We start from the raw sequence: 23,317 nt of genomic DNA on the forward strand, positions 1-23,317 counted from the left end.
GCTGCAATGACCCCTGCTTCCCAGCACCAAAGAAGGCAGAGAATACACGTCTGTGAAATACGCCTCTCATTCTCTGGGTCTCATCTTTCTCATTTATCTCATCTTTCTCATTTTGCTGGGTCTCATAAGTGGCTCTTATTAGAACCACTCATTCCTCCTCTCCCATTGCTTTCCTGGCACCACCTCTATTTACATGCAGATTCTCACCAAAGCACAGTTGGCTCTTCCTGTGACGTCTCCCTGCTCCCCACTAGCTTTCCCCTTGCTCTGTCTTCACAGGCTGCAGACCCAGGCAATAAAAAGAGCACCTATAAATATCACTGAACATGGGAAAGCCACAGGGGTACATTTTGCAGTAGTACCATGTTTGTTACCAAGAAATCCCTGGTAGATGGTGTTCTGCTGAACGGATATGTATGTGGCCTCACGGTCCCAGAGAGAACCTCCCAAGCAAGACTTCAGAAAACAGGTAAGCTGGCTGTCCCGTAACTGATACAGAACCTACTTGTTTCAGCCCAGTGATTGCTCATGACACTCTCCTGTGAATCATTGCTTTTCCTGACTGGTTGAGAGGATGGAAGAGCAGACAGTGGTAAGAAATTCTGCTCTTTCACAGTATAAGAATAACCCTAAATTTCAACACTGTGGGAAGGAAATGATCTTATATCCAGCCATTAGAAATGCAGACTAAGTAACTCCCTCTCACCTCAAAATGGCTGGAGACTCCAAATTTACTGCAGTCTTTCCAGTTTGTTATCAGCAGCAGAATAAGGAGCTGTGCTCCTCACCTCATGGATTCTCACTGCCCTTTGATAATTATCGATGATGATCCCCAAATACCAAGATTGCAATCCAAGCCTGGCTACACACCACGGGCATGTTAAAACCACTCAGTCTGCCCTTTGATGGGACTGTGACTAATCAGTGCCAGATGAACTTATTTTCAGAGAAAAGAACCACCTCAGTGCTCAGCTGAAAGCCTGTTTGCCTGGGCTGGTTTAGCAGATGGCAGCCTGAAGTCAGCTCATGGTATGTAATGTATGCAGCTGCTGCTGTTTTCTTTAAGAAAATAATATTTTTGGCATGAAAATTTTCTCATTAAATAACAATTGGTAGAAATTTTAAATGCCTTTTGGGAAACAAGTGACTGATCATTACATGACACTGTTCTTCTGTCAGTATTTCTTACATGTGTCTTCACTTAGAGAAGTTTCAAAGCTTATTAACAGGCCTTAATAAAATTCTGAATAACAAAATGGTGCCTATGAGGAAAACTGACCGTGTACAAGATACTCAACTGCATCATCGATAGATTAATTCAATCTGCCTGGATGCTCTGATATAGAATGGCAACAGAAACTTCGAGCTAGTACTTCAGCCGGTATAAATCAACCCAGTTGCCCGTTGCAGGGGTTGACATCAGTTGACTACTTGGCCTTCACGGTGGTAGCACACATTCCAAACCCAGCTTGGGTAGACTCAAGTTTCCTATCCCATTTCCATGCATCTCTGGCAGTAATAATTTCTAGTTTGTTTTTCCTTTCAAAATTTTATTTTGTTAGCATAATAAACAAGGGATAAATTGAGCCTTCAGGGTTAAAATTGTCCAAACTTGTCTGTCACTAGAGGAAGCCAAAACTTTCATTGGTTTTGAAAGAAATTAAACACTACCATATATTACAAATATCTTCTCTTATTTGGTTTGCTTTGCTAAAAATAACCGCACTAAACTGTCATTTTTTAATTGAAGTGCGTCTTGCATCTCACACAGTCCTCAGAGGAAAAACAGAGCGCAGCATGTGTCAACTGCCAAAACTTACAGATTAGCATTTGGAGTCCAAAGCAAACAGGAACAGCAGAACTTAGAAACAACACCTCCCTGATTGCACCATAGCCACTAAATTCTTCAGGATCCTGCTTGATAAACCCTTTCTTATTAAACTGCCTAGGAGCCCCGGACTTCTGAGGCTAAAGAACAGTGTGAGAAAATGACATGACCTCTGTTTCTCTTGTCGTTAATTACAGCCATTATAACAGCTTCTATGATGACCGTCACTGTGTGCCTCAGGTGAGAGGCACAATAATACTCAGGTGCAAACTATAGCTAATTTCAGCTGTTTGCTCTCTTCTGGGCTTTTTGCCTTTCACCACTTATGCAGTATAGCAAATTCTAAGGAATACTTTTGAGATGGCATTAGCTCTCTAAGCCACAATTCCCCAAACACAGTTGGAAATGTGCTATTTAAATATATTATTCTGCAGTCCTTATGAGGATCTTTAAGCATTTTTAGTTGCCCCAAGCATGTAAAAAAAAAAAAATTAAAAAACGCCCACTTTTCCAATAATGGTCCCAGCAGTGATAATTTAGGATAGTTGAGGACCAAGCCAACTATCATCAGAGGAATTACAAGGAAGAAAGACTGATGTGAGATGTGGCCCAGGTATTTCAGGACACCTGCTGCCCTCTCTCCCTTGCAACCTAAGCCCCTAAGCACTTGGGTTCTGAGTTCCACTAGGAGTACCTCCTTTGCAAATGTAGTGGTTTAACCCTAATGCCTTTTCTCAGGATCAGCCTGCATCATCTGTGCTGTAAAAAAGAGAAATATCTTCACATTTCCAAGAAAAAGCTTAAAGGAGGTTACTGGCTCTTATTATATACATCATTAATGTATAATAGCCACACTATTTCTGATATAACACCGCTAATAAAATCAGTTGTTGTATTATTTATGCCCACAGGGAGCATTCCACCATCCAAGATGCAGAGCTCTCCCCAGTTCTCCCCTTACGCACATGCATAATAAAATAAACAGCATCTGCAGAACTGTAATTTGGCTGTACAGAGTCTGAAAGTGAGGTAAGAGGTTACAGGGGCTCATGGTTCTGCTGAAAACCCTGATGCTCTTATTTTCATACCAGACTTTCATTTGCATGACAGAAGTCTGTTCGTGTCACCTCCTATCCCTGCTGTACTGCATAGGCTTGAAATATCTGACATTTATTGTTACTCAGCCACTGATGCTGTGAGAAATTAAGTGGCTCACAAACCCCTCTTTCTGATTTTAATTGGTTCATGTCTTTGTAACAGAACAAGTAAATGAACTGGTTAACAAGCAGACTGGGAGAACACTGAGCAGTTCTGGAGATGAGAAACTAGGTTAGCGTGGGATCACAGGAAATAAGAGTGGGAGAGACCTTGACAGGTTAGTCAGTCCCAACACTTGCCTAGTGTCCAAGTTGGCTATCCCTAACCTGCTTGTGACTGAAGCTTCTCTAACCTGAATTTAAGACAGCCTGTGAGGGAAAGTCCACATGCTTCCTCCACTGGTCAGCAAAGAAGTGCACTGGTGAGCTGTTCTACAAGCCCAAGACTTCTGTGAACGGAGAGAACAGTCAGTTACCTTTCCTTTCTACAGCCACCCCTCATATAATCTACAAACCTCTAACAAGTCTCTCTTCTCTAGTCTTAATAACTGATTCTTCATGTTTTGTAGGGCTGGTGAAGTGTGGTGCCGAAATCCAGACACGATGCTCCAAATGAGGCTTTAGCAGTGCTGAGCAGAGCTCGATGCTCTTGCTTACTGAAACTGGGGTGCCATGTTTTGTCTTTTTCACTTGAACTTCACATATTTAACTTGGGTTCAGGCTGTGATCCACCCTCTGATCCTATTCTATGGGCTTGCTACCTAGTCGTTCTTTCTCCCTAACTGAGCCATGAAGTCACTTAATACCAAAGCACTCTACTTGGTTGCATTGATGAAGTGATGCTGAATTCCATCCTGTTTATTCCACACTATTTTCCCAAGACATCAAGATCAGTTTGAATTCTCAACCCTGTCAACTGGCTTGCAATCCTATCCTAGTCTCTGTCCTACAGCATTCCCATACATGCCTTTCTAGACCCTCATCCAAGTAGTAATGAAAATACTGAAGAGTACCAGACTAAGGGAGATTTCTGTAGGACTCCATCGATGCAACGCCAGCTTGAGAGTGCTCCAAGTCATTTATTTCATCAGCTATGCATCACCATTACAGAAGTTTGAATTCATCCAAATTTTCATACTTTAGAGAGACATATCAGATATTGCCGAAGTCTTATGAAAGTCAAACTATATCAGATCTACTGCTCCTCTCTTAGCCACAAGATCTTTCCCACCGTATGCTGGAAGGAAATGAAGCTGGTACATATTAGTGTATCTGACACAATAGATTTTTATAATACAACCTATGACATCAGACTAACAGTCATTTGCCTAGGTCTGATAAATTGCAGTCAGGAATTTCACTGAGATATAAAAATGTTTGGACTGTAGTACAAATATGAAAGATGGCAACTTAACTTTTCTGTGGTACAGCGTATCTCCCTTAGGAAATTTCAAAACAATGTGAACCATGGGAGACAACAGACACCCAACAGACACCCATTTCATTGGAGTTATGAAATGCTTTGTATGTTGCTCTGTCATGACCCCCCCCCAAAAAAAAAAAAAAAAAAAAAAAAGTGGGTTTTATTTGAGACCAGAAGCACCACAGAAAAGTACAGGAGATAACTGATTAACTGTGTGCATTAAATTCAGGTTGCTGTGGCTACTTTGAATCTTAGACTAATTTAGCTAAAGGAAAAATTTCCCCTTAGCTCTGAAGGTGCATCTCTTGGCATAAGTATTACCAATATCCATGAACTAAAAAATATGCAATATTGGTTATAGATAGGGAGAAAGAAAGTCAAAGTGTTAATTAACTAGTTATGTGTCTTCACAGACGTTAACTGAAGCTGCAGTGAAAAACATTATGAAAGATCTCTGATGTCTGAGAAAAGGGAAAGATTATTTTTTAATGGATTAGGGTCTGTCAGCTGGCTCAGACAGAAGAACAGAGATTCAGGGAAAGGGAAGAAGAAAAAAAGCAATCATGATGTTTGCAACTAAGATTTTTCAAAGGATTCAGTAGCATTTAGAGCTTACTTTCTTCAGCACCCTTTAAAGAACCCAGCCCTAATGTAAAAAATAATCTACCTTTGCTTGCCCACAAAACCTACGGAGACAGGCACTTCCCTTGATTCTGTCAGACTGATCTACTTAAGCCCAGTACACCATTCCCTTAATTTTTTTTAAAGCAAAGCAGTTTGAACTATGTCAGAGCTGAGAATTCTTTCCATTTTCTTCGCTTCTCCCATCCTCATATCATACTGAGTCAAATCCTGTAGAGAGTGAGGTCAGTGTAGGGAAGCAAGGGGAAGGGCAATTCTTTCTGAGTATGGATGCAAAAATTCAGCTTTGGCTACAGCTAACCATGAACCAACCTCATCTAAAGGAAGGTAGCAAAGGCAGCACTTATTTTGAGGTTGTGTAGCTGAAGAGGTAGAAGAGACTGTCTATCCTATACTAAATCCCAGCTGGGCTGGCATGTTTATAGAAACCCTCTCCAGATCAGGCAGTTTGCCAAGGCAATTGCAGTTAACTCTAAAATGAAAAATAACTGAGTCCAACTGTGCTAGATATTCCAATGCATGCAAAAAGCCTTTTGCAACCTTGTTATGCCTGCAAAAACTCCACCTATGGAGTGAAAAAAGAGAAGTCTTAAGTTACAATCACGCCCAGTGGTAGAGCTCTAACCCTTCAGAGGACAGTTCTCAGAGAAACCTCCATCAAAAGAAAACCAGGGCCAGCTATGACCCTGACTGAAACAGCTCTCGCTGAGGTCAGGAAGTGACTTTATCATCAGTGCTGTTACGCCATTTAAATCAAGAAAAGGAAGAGTTAGCCCTCAGGTTTCTCTCTGTCCACCCTGAGCTCAGGGTGTGTAATTCCTCTGTAAACTTCATGCCCGTTGTCCAGCAACATCAGTTCCTGAGGACAAGAGAATGCCCAACAATGCTTAAAAAGAAACCCAACCGTACATATGCAAAGGGAAGAGCATGCCAGTTTGCTCCAGCCTTGTGTAAAAGGAAGCTCAGTTATTTGGGGATTGAGAAATGCTTCTTTCCCCTCCTCCCTCTCCAATAAATCCTGTTACAAAACCAAATGCATCACAGACATTTTTATAGCGTTCCTTTTTTCCGTCTTCAGCTTAGGGCTAGTGGTGACTAATACTCGGTGAAGGCCATGGGTTTCAGCCTTGCCCTGCCTATGGGACACATGTATTTGGGGAGGATTTGAACCAATGTTTTGGAAGGAAAAAACCCAAACATTGGGCAACGTGGTGTGTATCTTGGCTGCCTCTAGATTTCACCTGACCCTTAGAGCGCTAGAGCTGCTCTCATCCAGAATGCTGACAGTTGCTGGAAAGGGGACAAATGATGTGCCGTAGGGCTGACCTCCTCCTGAACCTCAGTAACAAAGTGTTTACTGAAGCTCTTAGAGTCCTCTGCCATTTCATCCCAGAAATCACTCAAGACTACAATGAAAGACTTTCCGTTCTCCAAGGACCCTCTTATCATGCCATCTCTTGCAGCACTATCTTAGTTTATGATGCTTTAGATCAATGTTCTACAGAACTGCAGCTCATTCATAATACTTTGTTTTTAGAGAAAAGCTGCCTTGTTTGAGGATAACATTTCTTTCTCAGGGAACTTACCAGACAACAGCCTTTGTCTCCTGCCTTCTTCCCCTAGTACCAGTCCCCTTCTCTAAATTCAGTACTACAATTTGTGTTACTTTTCCTCATGAGCAGCAGAGATGCCATCCTTAGGACCGGATTCACCTCAGGAAACGGTCATGTTCTCTCAGCTACGTGTCTAAACTCCCCTGTAACCAGAACAGGAGTTCTTTCAAAGGGCAATTTACATTCATTACCTTGCCACCTCCCTCATAGTGTGATAACACTGGAGAGAGGCCTGTCTCTCTGTTGATCATATAAATCAAGGTAACAGTTCAGAATGGGCCCATAGCTTTTAAACAGTTGCTACCCAAAATGTTATCCTTTGAGTCTTTGATGAGGATCTCACCAAATAAACCTAGTAATACACATCACAAAAGCAGGCCCAGCTAGTTATAGGAAATGCATCCAAAGTAGCACAGGTTAAAACCTAGAATATAACTGGTTTAGAGGTTATTTTATCCGAAATTTTAAAAAAGTATTAACTGGTGATCTGAAGTTAAAGTCTGCCAAAGATTATTGTTGGTTTAGTGAACACAGACGCTGAGCAGCCTGAGACCACTTTTGGTTGGTTAATGTTACCACCTTTTCTGGAATATCTTGTTTCCTCCACATCTCATTTATCAGTGATTGCAACCTCTATGGAACTTCATTGTCTGCTATTCCAAAGCTACTACAAGTCTGACATAATTTGGGGAGAATAATTTAATCAAAGCATCATTTTATTTGGCTAAAAATGTATGTATTTCAATTTCTTGAAAAAAGTAATTGTTTTCCATCAGAAAATACACCATTTTGGGGCCACCAGCCCAAAGTTTTCTTTTAAAATGCTTTTACAAGAATTTACTGTGATTTTGAGATGGTGGTGCTCCATGAAAAACAGGTAGATGTAATAGATACATTACTTGAGGCTGGATGATAGTCAACACTTACTACTGTGAGCATAGACATCAAAAGAGCTTTTGTTGGATGAGCTGCCCACCAGCAGGAATAAGGATATTACAAATCTGTTCCTTAGTATTTAATAAAATCAAACATAAATGAGTTCAAAATCATTATTAGAGATCAGAATGCGTATGACAGCAAGGGCATACACAGCATATGGGGAAGGGCCCCAGACAGGTCAGACTCATCGCACATGAGCTGTGCAGTTAGTGTGCGTGCGTGCTGTAACCATTTCTTTGGGAGTGCTACTTGGCAAGTTGTAATTGCTCCAAAGGGGCTGCCAGCAGTCCAGGGATCTCAGAACAACTGGTCTTTTTTCTCCAGTGGAAAGGAAAGAAATTGAGGGCATTTTCAAGAAAAACTGAATGTACAGTTCTTTTGAGAAACAGGTGGTGTAAGCCAGCCTAACTCTATTTCTGGAAAGAGCAACCTACCAAAGCAGTGGAAATGTCTCTGCATTAAATGCAAATAACAGAGGGATGGCCAAGTTCGAAGACAGTTGGCTTAGAGCGACTCCCCGACATCGCTTTCAGGCACACACTAATGTGGCTGAGGTCAGACATGGGCTGTAAGTCCACTCACGGTTCATCAGACTAAAAGGCCACCCACCATTTAGCTATGGTTTTTTACTGCTTCCTCAAAACATGTTTTTCAGTCAAGTTCTTGAACTAGTTTCCTGAGATGGGAAATAAAAACAATAAAAAAAAGGAGGTTGGAAAATGTTACACACCATTTTTCACAACACTGAAATATTCAGCACTGGACCAGTGCGGAATAAACAATTCCCAGGTCTGTACGCCTGACTGTTCATCTCTGGCTGGGGAGGCAGCTATTTTCTTTGCCTGATAATAAGCATCATTTTGGCTCAGTGGCCATGACCTTTCCAGACTTGTCCAGTCTGACCTTACGCTGTGTCTCAAGGGGCTGGTAACTGATATAGACTGAATTCTTCATCACTGCCTTTTATGAAGAAGGGAATACGCTGTTTACAAAAGAGTATTAGGTAGATTTCAACAAAGTCACCCTTTTTTTTTGTTTGTTTTTTGTTATTGCATCGGGCAGTGTGTGGCAAAACCAAAGTCAGGTCATCTAAGAAACATTGTCTGGAGTGAAAATTCAGATTAAGCTGGAAGTGATTTGTTTTACTTGAAAGGAGATATTTCTTCCTTGTCCAATGGCAATACACAGACTTTGAAGGTTAAAAAGCGTAAGTCTAAACCACAACATTAAAGAACATAAACCTCTTTAGCAACAAGTTCTCCTCCTTTCCCCATCCCTTTTCCAGCAGGGTTTGGTTTCAGCCTAGATTCTAGTATCTACTAATTGTGGCATTTATCTCAGATACTTTCTCAAAGATAAAAAACCTTTATCCTCTTCTCCCAGTCTCCTCATCCTTTTTCAGACAGCACCGTGAGGTGTTCTCCCCAACTTATTTGCTTAAAGCAAAAAAATTTTGATGCCTGGGATAACAGTGCATGGAGTAGCCATTGTAACCTCCCAGATACACTTCTGGAATTGTGATGTGTGCCACACCATTCTGGACTCGGTGTTTGTTCCATAACATAAAAAGAGGGACTGTAAACTTGTATATAAAATCCTGATCGTAAGACACAAGCTTCTTAAACTATTAGATGACTTGAAATATATACAATTTTGTATTTTTAAATTAATTTTTTTTAAAATAGAAATTTTGTACTAGCCGGCACAGCCCAACTTTTCTGAGCCTACATAAGTCAGGGTCAATGGAGTCTCTCAGTTCCAACGGGACATGGATCATACTCTTAAATTCTAGTCTGGACATCCTTTCTGGCAAAGATCAGCCTAAGATCATGCAAAACGGAGAGTATTTGTCTTTCAGTAACACGGGGATATGCCCAATACCTTGCAGAGAACCATAGTGCTTTCACGCCATCAGAACTTTATCTGATCACTCATCTACAACTCTAGAAAAAAAGCCTTCCCATCAGGCTATTTATTCCTGAACCTTCTGGTATAGCTCACTCCTTCCATTCATTGCCCAGGCTGGGTGTGAGCTGCAGCCAGGAGAGTGACACCAGCATCTAGTGCTGCCCAGGTGCTAGCAAATGGCAGGGCAGCGAAGTGTTACGAAGCGAGGATAAACGCCAGCACCCATCAGAGTGGTCAGAAAGGTCACCAATGTTGCTGACTGCAGCCAAAGGGAGTAATACAGAAAATTTTGCTAAGGAACAAAACAGACCAGTGGAGAGACAGAACCCAAAATATGTGACGCCTGTTTGCCAGTCTCAACAACCAACCACCTTCCCATTTTAAGGAATCTCACTGCTTGCCTAAGAGTTCAAATTCTCAGCTATAAAAAATGTTGCATCAAGAATGACACAGCAGCATTCGTTTTACTTCTGACTACTACAAGCACTTTTATGACTCAGCCAAATCAGTGGATCACCTCTCATAAATTCACAGAAACTTCCAGAAAGAATTTTATTTACACATCTTGAAAATAAACAGCAGCTCGTATTTCTAAAACATCTTTTAAAACCTTATCTTGGAAAGATGTTCATGTAGCAATAAAGTTATCAGCACATGAGGTAAGTTTCTTCAGTTTTGAGTGATGAAACTGAAAAATTCACAACAGTGATTTCCAAAGTAAGATACTTAAGCAAAGTCACAGTTGTCAGAACTGCCAGGCAATCAAGCACGTGCTTTTCCCTCCGTGTAGGTGAGCTCTTTTTTTGCCTAGGATAGATCGCTGTTAGAGGACTGGAATGAATAGAACACTTTTGGATAAGCCCCTTTCCTTCTAATTATGTCAAAACTTCAGGAAGTTTTTGAAAGTTAAGGAACCGTATTAGGTTCTAAAGGGTAAAGTTTTTAAGGGTCATTGTGTAACCAGTATGCCATCTCTGCAGCTGATGATGCCAAATGATGACCAGTATTGCCATTATATCCATGAATTCACTTTAATTCACAATTTAACCAGGCACCCTCCTTTCTAGTTCTGCCTCTTTCATTATGTTCTCACATTTCCTTGTCTTCCCCACATTGTGTTATCAACTCAACACATTTCAGAAGGAATCAATAAGAAAACTACTTCCATATCTCACAGATCTGTTTAGGAAGCTTGCTTTCTGGTATCTCCCTCTCTTGTGGGCACTCTGATATCTAATAAAGGATAAGACTTTCCCCAGGGTATCCTGCTGCCACGCAACTGCCAGTATTCATGGCATGTGTAGTTTCCCAAAGGTATCGACCCGTTCACCAAACTGGGTTGAAACTGGTCAATAGTAAAGCATTGTTGGGGGAAGAGGGGAACAGACAGACACAGGCTAGGAGACCATGTAACTGTAATTGTGCTTCCTCTGGGAGGGAAAAAAGGGCCAAAAGGAACAAAGAGCCTGACAGCAAGTTGCTAACTGCTCAATGTTCTCCATCCACACTAGTCTAGTCTTGCAGATCACAGAGCATCCCCTAAGTATGACCAAAATTACTCAGCTATTTAACGTCAAGGCTGGAGATACCCTTTCCTCCTGCCTCGTACAGTCTGGGAGGTACCTCTACTTACTTTGATGTCAAATGCAAATGACTCCAACCTCACGATCACTGTCAAGGTGTTCCCTATCATGACCAAGCATTTTCTTCTGTTTCAACCCAAACCAAAGACTAGAGCAGATTCAGTCCGACAGATATATTGACAAAAGCCTTTGGCTCCTTGGGAGGAGTCAGCCTGCTGGGGTACAGTCAGAATGTTTACCTGGTCATGATTTTATCCCAGTTGAAGCACAGTCAGTTTCATCTCTGTGTTTAAATTGTTTAGATGCTTAAGAGATCTCTTGCTTGGAAAGACATAATGAGAAACTTTTTTTCTTATTTATATCATGCTGTTTCTTTACATAGCACTTTCACTGCATTTATCGAGCTTATTTTTGGTTTTCCCAATGTGATACAGATATACTGATTTGAATCTGCTACTTCATTTCAGACAAATTCCTTTGTTAAACACTAACATTACATCTGCCTGATGCCAGCCTAAGACAAAGATGTTATTCAACTGTCAGAAAACAGAGAAAGCCAATACAGCAAACAAAAGACCCAGAATCATTTTATCACAAAATTCACTGCTAACGGACCTGCACCTTCCTCAGTTTAAATAAAGTTAGTACAAAGATCAGGGTGTGTATCAGAATGGGTGGTAGTTCATTAAGGATCACATGGGATTCCTTATCTTCAAGAAGATCATATACATATATAAGAAAAAAGAGTCTCTGTAGAACTATTTAGAAAATCACCAAATTAGCAGGAATTGAACAAAGGTCAGTGATGGCCAACAGATGAGTCAGTGCCATCACTAAGAAATTACCCTCCTCATTTACCAGTTTAGAAATCCTGGCAATCCCAATAAGCTCCCACTTATCTTTTGCCATGACTGCTTCCAGCCATAGGAATATTCGCAGTGGCCAGCCTCACAATACTTTTCCAGAGAGCACAAGCTGTTTGATTTGCAGTTACGGATTTGAAGTTTGTGAGGTGTTGATAACTCAAACATGAACTTAACTAGACATCAAATTCCAGCTAGTCTTAGAGCACAGTGCTCCACCTCTAAGTGCTGGAGAACCACTCCAGTTCCAGCACTGCTCCTCTCCTGCCAGGTTTAATTTCTTTATGATGTACCAGCAAAACCGTCTCAGCCAGCTGGAACTCTAAACCCCATCAGGGACACTGAAATCATTCTGGCTCATTTGTGTCTCCAGTAACCTCTCTGTTAGCGCTCACTACACAGACCACTTCCAAGAGAAAATCATGAGTCACCTTTTAACCCCACCCTCACACTATCAATCACATTAATTATTTTATTCGATCAGGGTCTAACAGTCAAAGTTAGTGGAAGTCCTAAGGAAACATAGCTTAACTCTCAAAAGGCAAGGAGAAGGGCCTGTTTTTAATAACGTTGAGGTTTGCCAGTGTTGCTTTTTTCTCGTCTTACAATTAAGTATTTACAACGCAGACATTATGTTCACTAGAGAGGATTTTTATTCTTAATTTTTTGCAGATTTTGGAATGTCTGCAGAAGTAACTTAGCATGGTGTCCCTGTCTCTTCCAAGCACACCATCCCCCTTAGTGTCTATAGTTTTTGCTCTATTCAAATGTAGAGATGCAGGCCAGATTCTCAGCTGTAAATCATCATCACTTTAGCTAAGCCAAGGGGGTGATGTTGCTTTATGTAAGCAGAGATGCAAGGCCCCTCAATCCACCTCTATCTATAGACAGATACTGCTTCAGTTTTGTTCACGAGAGATTCGTCATGCTTTCAGTAACAGAGAAAGCCCGTTAAGACCAGGGATGAGAAATGCCAGGGTTGGATTACATTTGAAATGTTTGGCTTAAATTTGAATTATTCCTTTTATAGTCTAGACATCAGCTGTTTTACCAATTAGACCACGTGCCCAAATGTGAAAGCAGCTTTTTGACAACTATCACTTCTGAGAACTTTCATTTGCGGAGAGCAGGGTCAGTGAGCGTGTAAGAAGGGAGGAGAGGCCAGCGGATGAGGTACCAGATTCACCTCTCCATTTAGGCAGGAAAATTAGATGCCCAAGGCTTAAATGCCCCTTATCTGAAGGAAGGAGAACACGGACAACAGTGATCGTGCACAAAAACTACAGCAATATTAGCTCTGCATGAAGTCTTTGCCAATGGATCCAATTATCTACAGGGTTATCCTAGTGACCAAGGGAGAGCAAAGCCCTGCATTCACGTTCTTCATCAGCCCCACAAGTACCTGTACCTGTGGTAAAGCTGAAGCATCGACAAAACACTAAACTTGCAGATCAAAGCTCAGCCCACTGCTGGATCATGGCTAAATGAGATTTAATTTTTTGCTCCCCATCACAGGACTGAAGTTTTGGTAGTCTTAGGAAAAAAACAATTTTGATTATTTATTCACTGTATCAGACTAGAAAATGCTGTCTCCAGGCAAAAATCAGACCTCAATATGCTTTATACAGCATAGACATTCTTTATCAGACAGGCCCTGTCCTGGAGGCCTTTTTAGTTAATGAGGTCGGTCCTGCTCTTTTCCAGGGCCAGTTTTCCACCCAAAATGTTGCAGCCAATTAAATAAGCATCTGCATAGAGCTGTACGTTTCATTATTTCTGATGCAACAGATAGATATGGGAGTTAGGAGTGAATTTTTGAGGATTTTGTGAGCCTCTAAAGAAGCCAAAGATATTCTGCATTTGAGGAGCAAAGATAAGAAGTAGGGCCTGCCTTCCCAACTCAAAGAGCACGTATAGATGTATGTATACACATGTGGATGACTGCACACACATGAGACCTATTGGCCTCAACATAAGAAAAAGTAAGAGGACCGTATGGACACTCATTATCCAACCCAACAAGGGAGTCCCAGACCCCATGCTAACGGCACTCTCATTAGACTCTGCGCTGAAATCCCCCATGGCCCAACTCTCCTCTCCCTGATCACGGAATGGTTGAGGTTGGAAGGGACCTCTGGAAATCACCTTGTCCGACACCCCTGCTCAGGCAGGGTGACCTAGAGCAGGCTGCCCAGGACAATGCCCAGCTGGCTTTTGAATATCTCCAAGGACAGAGATTTCATTTCCTGATGCACATGAGTAGGTCAAGGTGGCTTCTGACACCTACAGCACTGGCCAAAGTTCAGATCCTGACTCCTACACTACAACGTGTTTCAGTTAATTGAGCTTGAAACTCAAACATACAGAGACAATATTTTACCTTATGCATAAAACCTGGAAGATAACATTCGCTTTTAACAAAGACAGTGTATTTTCCTGAGAAAGAACATTTTATTTCCTGCAAACTTGAAAAGATGCAAATTCAAAATGTTTTAGCCTTTATGATTAAGTTAGAAACAATGCCACATACAGGCAAGACAGCAGTTCTAAAATGTTCTTTCAGCTGTGAAGGATTTTTAAAAGCTTCTCTTTAGGTGGGAAAACATACATCTTCATTTATTTTTAAAATAGAATTAATCTTGAAGGAAGCATACATTTAAATCACAGAGAAACAGCATGAAATTCAAACGAATTATTTTGGAAATCTAAGATAAATGGCTTACAAAACCTCAAATTCCAGGACTTTACTCATCCCAAATACCCTTTTAAATATGGAAATAAAATGAGAAAAGCATAAGGCTCTTAACATACAAAGCATTTTTGGATGTGGATGCTTTCCACTCTTGGGGAAGAGTGTTGACGGAACAGTACCTTAATTTTCTTTGCAACTGGCATGTTTGGGCTATAATTTTTCCTTCAGAGGAGCCAGACATTTAATTCTTCAGGAAGACTAAATCAATGAACTAACAATTACTGTAAGAAGACTTAGGCTAGCTGAGGATGTGATCCTTGGGCTTTTTGTTTTACAGACTCAAAATAAATTTTACCGTGTCATTCTTACCATCATCACATTGCCTCAGGACAAATAGAAGCTGACTCTCTGAGAAACCAATTTTCATCTAATGACGACGATTGAACCAGCTAAATAAAACCTGACATTTTAAACTTTAAAGAAACATTCAGAACCTTGGAATTATACTGTTTATGTTCTAGAAGTGACATTGAGGTCGTTTAGTATTTTTTCTTTAGAGGAAACAGCCACGACAACATAAGAAAGCCTCCATCCACTCTGAAGGAGGGAAATATAAACTGGAAAAACTGCCAAGAGAGAAGATAACAAAATACTGGCATCTGGAGAGCTGTCTGCTTGGCAAGCATGCATGTCATTTACAAATGTTTGCTCATAATTATATCTCTGGAAGACTTGGGTGAATAATACTGTTGAGACAGATGCCACTTTCAAAACACTGCCTCTCCATCATATTTAAATAAATGCAATGCTCATTGCAGGGTGAGTGTATCTACAGATAATGCCACAAAAAAAAGGGGAACCCATGCCTCACACTGCCCTGGTACCTGCAAGACAAGGGGGAGGCAGGATGCAGCTGCGTATTAGGGCATGCACTGAACTCCCAGCTCTTCAGCAAGCTTTCTGGAGGAGGGAGGGCAGGGATGCTGGCGAGGTGCCACCGTGGTTTTTGCTCCCTGTCATGACACAGCCAACACAGAAGGGCACAACTAAGAACAAATAATTTTCTGAAGCGACACCAGAAATGGGATTGAGCCATCAAGTTCACGTCATACCAGGTCTGCTCAGTCACCAGACTGTAATGGAGAGGTTAGACATGGGGTATTTGCTGACGGCTGAAGGCATTATAGTTCCTTGCTCATCCCTTTTTCTGGGTAAGCTCCATCTTAACAAGATTTTCCAGGCAAAATAAAAATAAAATTATGGAATTAATAAAATAAGGGTGAGCAACAGCTCTATTCTGGGAATATTTTGGCAATTCCAGAAGAAATATGTCACAACTTCCCCAGATGAAAACATTAAGGACAAAATATTCTGGGAGGAATGGTTTATCCAGTCAGAAACCAAGATGGAAATATGCCAAACAATGTTTTCATGATGCCTCCCGTACTCAGCCCATTGGGGGACAGGCAAAGTGATAACCCAGACCACAGCAAAAATCCCCAGGCTTTGAAGGGGGCCAGGGTTACACCCCAAAACCCATGTTATTAATATTGAGGTGCACCACCTTAAATCACTGATGGGCATAAGAGTGAGTTAAACTAAGTTCATAAATTCCTATTGTTTAGAAAAGGATGCTTGCTAAAATAACATCCTGAGGAGAATAAAACAGTATCTGTTTCAGTCGCAGCAACACTTCTTAAATTAAACACCCGTCTCAAAAAGTGAGGACCTCCCCTTCCAAGTTCTGGAGCACTAAGTTCTCCCATGTTATCGTTTTTTGAATTTCTTAACACCCAGAAGCACCATCAAGGTCTCTTCAGGGCTAAGCATGCTGCCAGAGTCGGGTGTCACCAGTCTGCTGCAGAAAGGTGAGGAGAAACACAAAAACCTGCTTTGTTCTAAAGCAGCGTTCCTGTTCCTATTTCTGATGAACCTTCTCAAACACAGAAATGGAGCCCATCTGACTGAAATACCGTAAAGTTTTTGGGGTTCTTATTTAGAGTATGGCTGAGCCACAGCACACTGAACTCCCCAGCACACCTCAGCCTTGATTTGAACTGCAGATTCTGGTCTACGAAAATGGGACATGGACAAGGGTCACACAGCTGTACATACCCCCCGAGACTTGAATCCTGGCCGCTGCCAGCAATAACTGCCGGAATGGATTAAGGGAGTTAAGAGATCCCTACTTGTTTGTTTGGCTATGTGAGAGGAGTCCTCAGGGCACCACACACAGCTCTGCTCGCTTCCTCGCTACAGGAACAAAACAATCGGGAAAGAAAGCACTTAACAACACATCTGTGACAGCCCTTTGCATTTGATGATTGCTCTGTCCAATAACTTCTCCATGCTTCTTGGACCCATCTTCTAGAAAATCAGATGGCTGTACCGTCCATCTGGAATATTACTATTTTCCCATCACTACTCTTAGCACATGCAAATACTGACTCACCTCAATGAGAAAAGATTTTTTAAAATCCCCCTTATAAAGCTAACACCACTCAAATTTTATAGCACGGAATCTGGGTCTCTGTCTTCCTTCAAAATGCCACAGATTTGCCCTGCTGTGACAATGCAAGTCCAAAGAACTGCTTCATTCTTCTTCCCACTCCACCATTTTGCTTCCCAAGTCCATGTCAGATGTCCATGTACGTGCAATCCATGCCTGCCTGCTCTGCGTGGGGACCTGTGAGTGTCAGGCACTTGCAGTTATTAACAGCTTTTGGGACCAGACACAAAATTTCTTAGTGCGTAGTGACTCTGGCACCCATAGCCCATCACATAGGCTTCATATTTATATTAAAAATCGTGTTCGTTTTCTCACAGGTGGGAATGCTATTGCAAGTGAACCAAGATTTCAGGTTGCTGGGGGTTTATACTGGTGACATTTATAGTTGTACATGAAGTTTATACTGCTTCACCTTTAAAATTCTCTCTCTAGCAAAATGCAATCAAATAAAAAATACTTGCTGTTAACAGAATTCTTGCAGGGTCCAATGCACAGCAAACTTCCAGAGACAGGCCTGTTAATTATTACTTTGATGATTTGGTGTCAGAGGTTACTTTAGAATAATAACAGGCCAAATCTGCAGACAAAGTCAACACACATTTTCCAACCCAAACCTCTGACAATAAACTCCAATTAGAGCGCCTGCTGGACGACGAGGCAGGACTTGCAGCAGAGCACATTGCAGCCACTGTGAGAGGATCAGTGTCATGTTGAACATGAGCTACCACAGTGGCCACGAGCTGGGCACTTTGACCGAGGATGGTCTCCCATCCAGACTACTCCCCTTTTACTGTGATCAACATAATGTGCCCTCAAATGCTTGAGGAGGGATATCTTGTGGCAGCTGTCTCTTCTGCTCTGGCAATAAAGACCCTTCCCTTCACTCTACAGGAGTTGACTCCGTAAGAGATTAGCTAACAAGAACAGATGAATAATAATGTTAGTCTTAAACACAGAAGACTAAATTGTATGCACTTCCATGCCTCATTTGGAGTCTCCCTGTTTCCCCAGGCTGCTTTCAGATGTTGTGAGCTGTCAGCCATGTTCTACATGGCTAATGTCACAAAAACGCTCCTGTTTGTTTCTTCCTTTTCTAGCCAGCTGGAAAAAAAACCCCTCCTCCCAGTTGTGAAACACACAAGCAGACCCCTCCAAAAAACCCCACCTTTGCCATTTCTCGGCCAAGTAAGGGCAATGGACTGTATGAAAGAGCTGCATGTAGCTCACTACCTTCATCTGCCAGGGTGCTGCTGAAGGGGATCACACTGGTTCTGCTCTTCCCTTCTGCTCTTAACTCACGTTGGCTACCAGCTCCATCTGCCCAGTTTCTGAGGCAGCAAGACACAGCACACCCCAGATACAGAAGCAACAGCATCTCGATGCAAGTCATGAACACCCAGTCTGAGCACTCTTCTGCCTGAAATAGATGACACTCATTTGGTCTTTTAGCTCCTTCCTCCTCAGAGAAGCACCACTTTCCCTTAAACTCAAAGCACCATAAGAAGAGCTAGAAACACACGCACAGGCACGCTCTGGTACCCTCACCACATCAGACCTACTTATTGTGCAAGGCAATTATGCTGATCGAGTCCTAAAAATAGGTCCTGAAGCACAGAGACTAGAAGAAAAGGGCTGGAAAAGCCCAGCATGACTCTCCTCAGAATATCTAGATCGTCAGCTACACCACCATCAACAACAGCAGTTTGGATGATGTGACTGGACAGTCTGTTTCCTTTATTTCTGCAAATATTATAAGCAAAGAAATGTCATACGAGGAGGAAGACAGAAGAGCAGTGATAGACAGCAGACAGGGAGAGGAGGAACACGTGAAGGTGTGTTGCCTTGCAAATGGAGAAGTAATTTTCTTTTCAGAAGACGTTCAGTGAAAAAAAAACCACCTCAAAACCTTAGGAGAAAATAATAATGGGAGAAAGAAAGAAACAAAACAAAGCCCGCGATGTTTTCAGGGAATTACTTGGCCAGACACCATCAGAACATGCCGTTCCAAGTACCTTAGAAGATCAGCAGGAGAAGTCCCTTTATAGCTGGAAAATGTTTCCTTGCCTTCAAGAAAAAAATTCAAGAAACATTTCTTTTTTATTAGTGTATTTGGGGTAAAGTTGCAACATTAAAAAAAAAACCCAAAACAAAACCAAACAACATTGCTTCAACTGAATATTCCCCGCCCCCCCCCCAAACCACCCATTCCCCCCCTCCTTTTTTTCAAAAAGTGCTTGCTCCTCAAAAAGACTGATTACTTGGAACAGCCAGGACTGGTATTATTTTTAAAATTATTACAGGATCGTATTAGGGTAGCAGTAATAATGACAATGTTCTTCTATTATCATCCTCTATATCCTCTATATGAGAACTTATGTTCCTGGTTGCTAGAACAAGAACTCCGGTTCCAATGGATTCCAGTTACTTTTTTGATCTCTGCAGATCAGTACATAATACATGTATTTAAGTTATTAGCACTGTTATTTAGGTTTATCACTGTATTTAAGTTATTATCACTGTTATCACTGACAATATGAGGACAGGAAAGTGAATTATAAAGTAATAACTCACTTTTTTCTTCACTCATGCAAGAAACAGTCTATATTATTCTACAACATAATTATACAAGCCTTGACGTATTTTATTTAAATAGCTTCTTTAAAAATACACTAAATAATAAAATAAAATTATATCGAGATCAGTTTATTTCTCATTAATCTTCTCTATGCTCTCTAACAATGGCAGTAAATTTGAAGCTGCCAATGTCTGATCACTCAGAGAGCCTATTTTTTGAAGTCACCAACTCATCCCAATACCTCATAAACCTCATCTTTAAACTTAGAGCTAGTTAACATAATTTGACAAAGTTTTATTGTTGTGGGAACAAGAGAGACACACAATTCAGAGCAGGTTTTTTTCTATTATTTCCAGCGGTAAAGTTTCTGTCATCCACACTACTCATGGCCATAAATTCCAGATATTCCTACCCCATTATAACCAATATTCCAGGCACCAAGACAATTCCCATGAATGCTCAATTTGCTGGTGAAAAGCGTGAGAAGCAACAAAAGGAAGATCTGGTCCATAAGATCCCATGCAACTTTTTAAAGCACTGGGCTACAGTGGAATGGAGAGAGTTGCTTGGCTGCTTGTGCTCACATTTTTTCTTCCTTGAAAAATTTCAACAGGTCCCTTTTCTTTCCATATCAGAACAGAAACCACCATTACAACTGCACGTATTCAGTCTCCCAGCCAACCAACCTAAATGTGATGTGCTTACATAAGGAAGAGAGCATACACAGAAGCACGTCAACATACCCTTCACAGCATTTCACTGAGTCTGTCTTGTGTGCACAAAGCACCTGTACTTTAGCATACAAATATTCTTCCCCTATCCATAAACTGAAATTCTCTTCAGTTACAAATCAGTAGATGAAATAATTAATATCTAAACCAAATGCTAAAAGTTTGACGCACCCCCATCCTTAGTATTTCTATAATATTTAGATTTCAATATCTCCTTCAAAATACAGGCAGATGGTTTAGTATTTATGCTTTTCCCAGGAGCAGAAAAAACATCCGAGACTACTTTCTGATGCTATTGCTCTTACGTTTTTAGCACCCCACATTTACCTGGTCATTCACATCACTTAAGCCACATGAATAGAGGGCTTTACTGCCTAGACTTGTCATGAACATTCAGTTGGCTTGAAAACCATTTGTGAAGTGCAACTAGAGATGAGATCAGGACCTTGCAACTGATAATGAATAAAACCAGTTGCGTGAACCATTTTAAGCAATGATTGGTTAAGTGTCCTTGCCTTTGGTTAAGTGTTGCTGGGCTTTAAAAGCATGGGAAAGATTAGTCTCAATATACTGAAGACATGCCAGGGTGCTGCTAAGTGCTTTATAATGTTTTGAATTTCAATGGATTCACATGTACCTCATGCACCAAATCATAGTTGACCACCTCTGTCTCAGCACTCCAGGGCAAAACCAGGTGGCAGCCACCCCTCTTGAACATTACAACATTGTATTTCCAACTGCTAGAGAAAGTTATCTAAATCAACTCATTTCACCAAATAAGACAACAAGAAAGCAGATTCTGAATCTAGCTGATCCAGAATTACAGCCATACAGTAAGGATGAGACTTGTTTTGAACTGGATTTGAAAGACCTTGCCCTCCACTTTTGGACACCTCCTCCTAGAAGCCCAATTCCATGGGGCCTTTGTAAACCCCACTGTTCCAGTCTGTGGATCACCAGGATGCAAGAAGAGCGATAGCAGAGATATATGGAAGACTGCTAACTCCACTAAATCTACCCTTGCTGAACAAATAAAGCTCTTGAGGCAGATTTTTTAGTATCTCCAACAAAAAAAAACCAAGGTTCAGAAGTGCCAGCACTGATTTCACCCTTAAAGAAACACACAGCATGATGGAGTCCTGCCTGCACCAGGATCTCAAACGTGTGGCATTTCATTGTTAATATCACTAACGTTCACCCATCACCCCACCCCTTCCCTCCCAACTCAAAATTAAATCTAACAACCTGAAGACAATTCGACTTAATTGCAACCGCATCATCTTCTGCAGGATCCGACTGCCAATCCCTGCCATCTGAATGTGCAGTTGCTAGGGCAACGGGTGTGAAGAGCATGCTTTTGTGTTGCCACATGCATCTTTGGGAGCTGTGCCAACATCTGAGCTCCCACAGCTGGGATGGATTTAACGCCTTCCTCCCCAGGAGCAGCCTGTCCTTACTTCTAGTGCAGGGGCTATGACAGCCAGCCCTTGGCAAGCAGCTACTTCTCTGCAGATCAACACCTGCATGAGAATGACAGATGGCTGCAGCCAAGCTCAGTATAATCAAGCACCGAGGATGCTGTAACACTTTATCAAATCAAACGTTCAGCAGTGCTAGACTTCATTTGCAGGAGGTTACGTGTACATAGCTAATGAGGAAAGAAAAGATCATTTACCATCATTTAAACGAGATAGAACGAGAGGAAATGGCCTCAAGTTGCGCCAGGGGAGGTTCAGGCTGGATATTAGGAAAAATGTCTTTCCTGAGAAAGTGGTCAAGCATTGGAAGAGGCTGCCCAGGGAGGTGGTGGAGTCACCATCACTGGAGGTGTTCAGGGAACATGTGGACGTGGCACTGCGGGACACGGTTTAGTGGGCATGGTGGGGTTGGGTTGATGGTTGGACTTGATGATCTTACAGGTCTTTTCCAACCTTAATGATTCTGTGATTCTGTGATTCTGCAAAAAATAATTTTCTTCTGGTGGTTTCCCGTCTACCTGTTGTTGCCTCACCCACCCCCTCCATACTAACAGAAGGTTGCATCATATCTAGAGGACTACACAGTCTTCTCTCCGCCTCCACAATTTTAACACAGAAAACATGATTAATGTGTACAGAAACCTTCCCATCAACCTCTCCGATTATCTTCCAGGGCAGACTGCTTCCCAGAGTTTAGCTCTTCATTTCTTTCCTATTTCTTTAAGATGAGGGCTTTAAACTTAGGTCAGAGCCTACTTTGCCTATGACCTTTTATACCTTTTTTGAGTCTGCAAGGCTTATGCTCTTCTATAAAAATCAAAGTGCACTCCAACCCTACCCTTTATATATGCACACAGTATGTTTAGCAAAGAAACATCTGACTTAATCTTTTCCATAGCTGAGAATAAGCTGGAGCTCAAGATCACAAGCTAAATCTGCTTTTAATGACAAGTAAAACTATTTGTAACAATGGCAAATGGCCTCCCTGCTACTGCACTCGTGTAATCACAGCTAATTACTGCATACAAAAGTGCCTGTTAAAATGATAAATAGTGTAATCTAGGAAGTCCTGTGATCCTCTAGGAGCCCCATACAGCACCAGTAATGGAGTGTGATGTCTGAAAGTCACCCACTGAAGGTAACAATTGGTATCTCACTCGGTCTGTCTGTGGAGGGCAGCATCCATGGTGTTATGATCTAGGATGTGACAGATGCAAAAGGAAAAAGAAGCCAATTAAGATTTATTTCACATTAGTGCAAGGCTGAGTTTTTCACAATCCTTTTCTCCTACAAACACGTTCCAGAGAAGCACAACAAATAAGCAAGCTGCAAGACACTGGTTCGTGGCTCACACAACCTACAACCTGAAACCACCTTTGTATTCCCCATTAATGCCTCCATATGTTTGAGGCACATAAAAGGATTCTTGACCTCCC

At 41.5% G+C, this 23,317-nt stretch overlaps 1 protein-coding gene across 2 annotated transcripts in view; it reads right to left on the reverse strand.

The window, feature by feature from the left end:
- The window catches only part of CAPN6 (calpain 6), a 55,647-nt gene that overhangs the window by 24,206 nt on the left and 8,124 nt on the right, over nt 1-23,317 (reverse strand). The window lies entirely within an intron of this gene.

This window comes from Gavia stellata, chromosome 14 (assembly GCF_030936135.1).
Source record: "Gavia stellata isolate bGavSte3 chromosome 14, bGavSte3.hap2, whole genome shotgun sequence".
Classification (NCBI taxonomy): domain Eukaryota; kingdom Metazoa; phylum Chordata; class Aves; order Gaviiformes; family Gaviidae; genus Gavia; species Gavia stellata.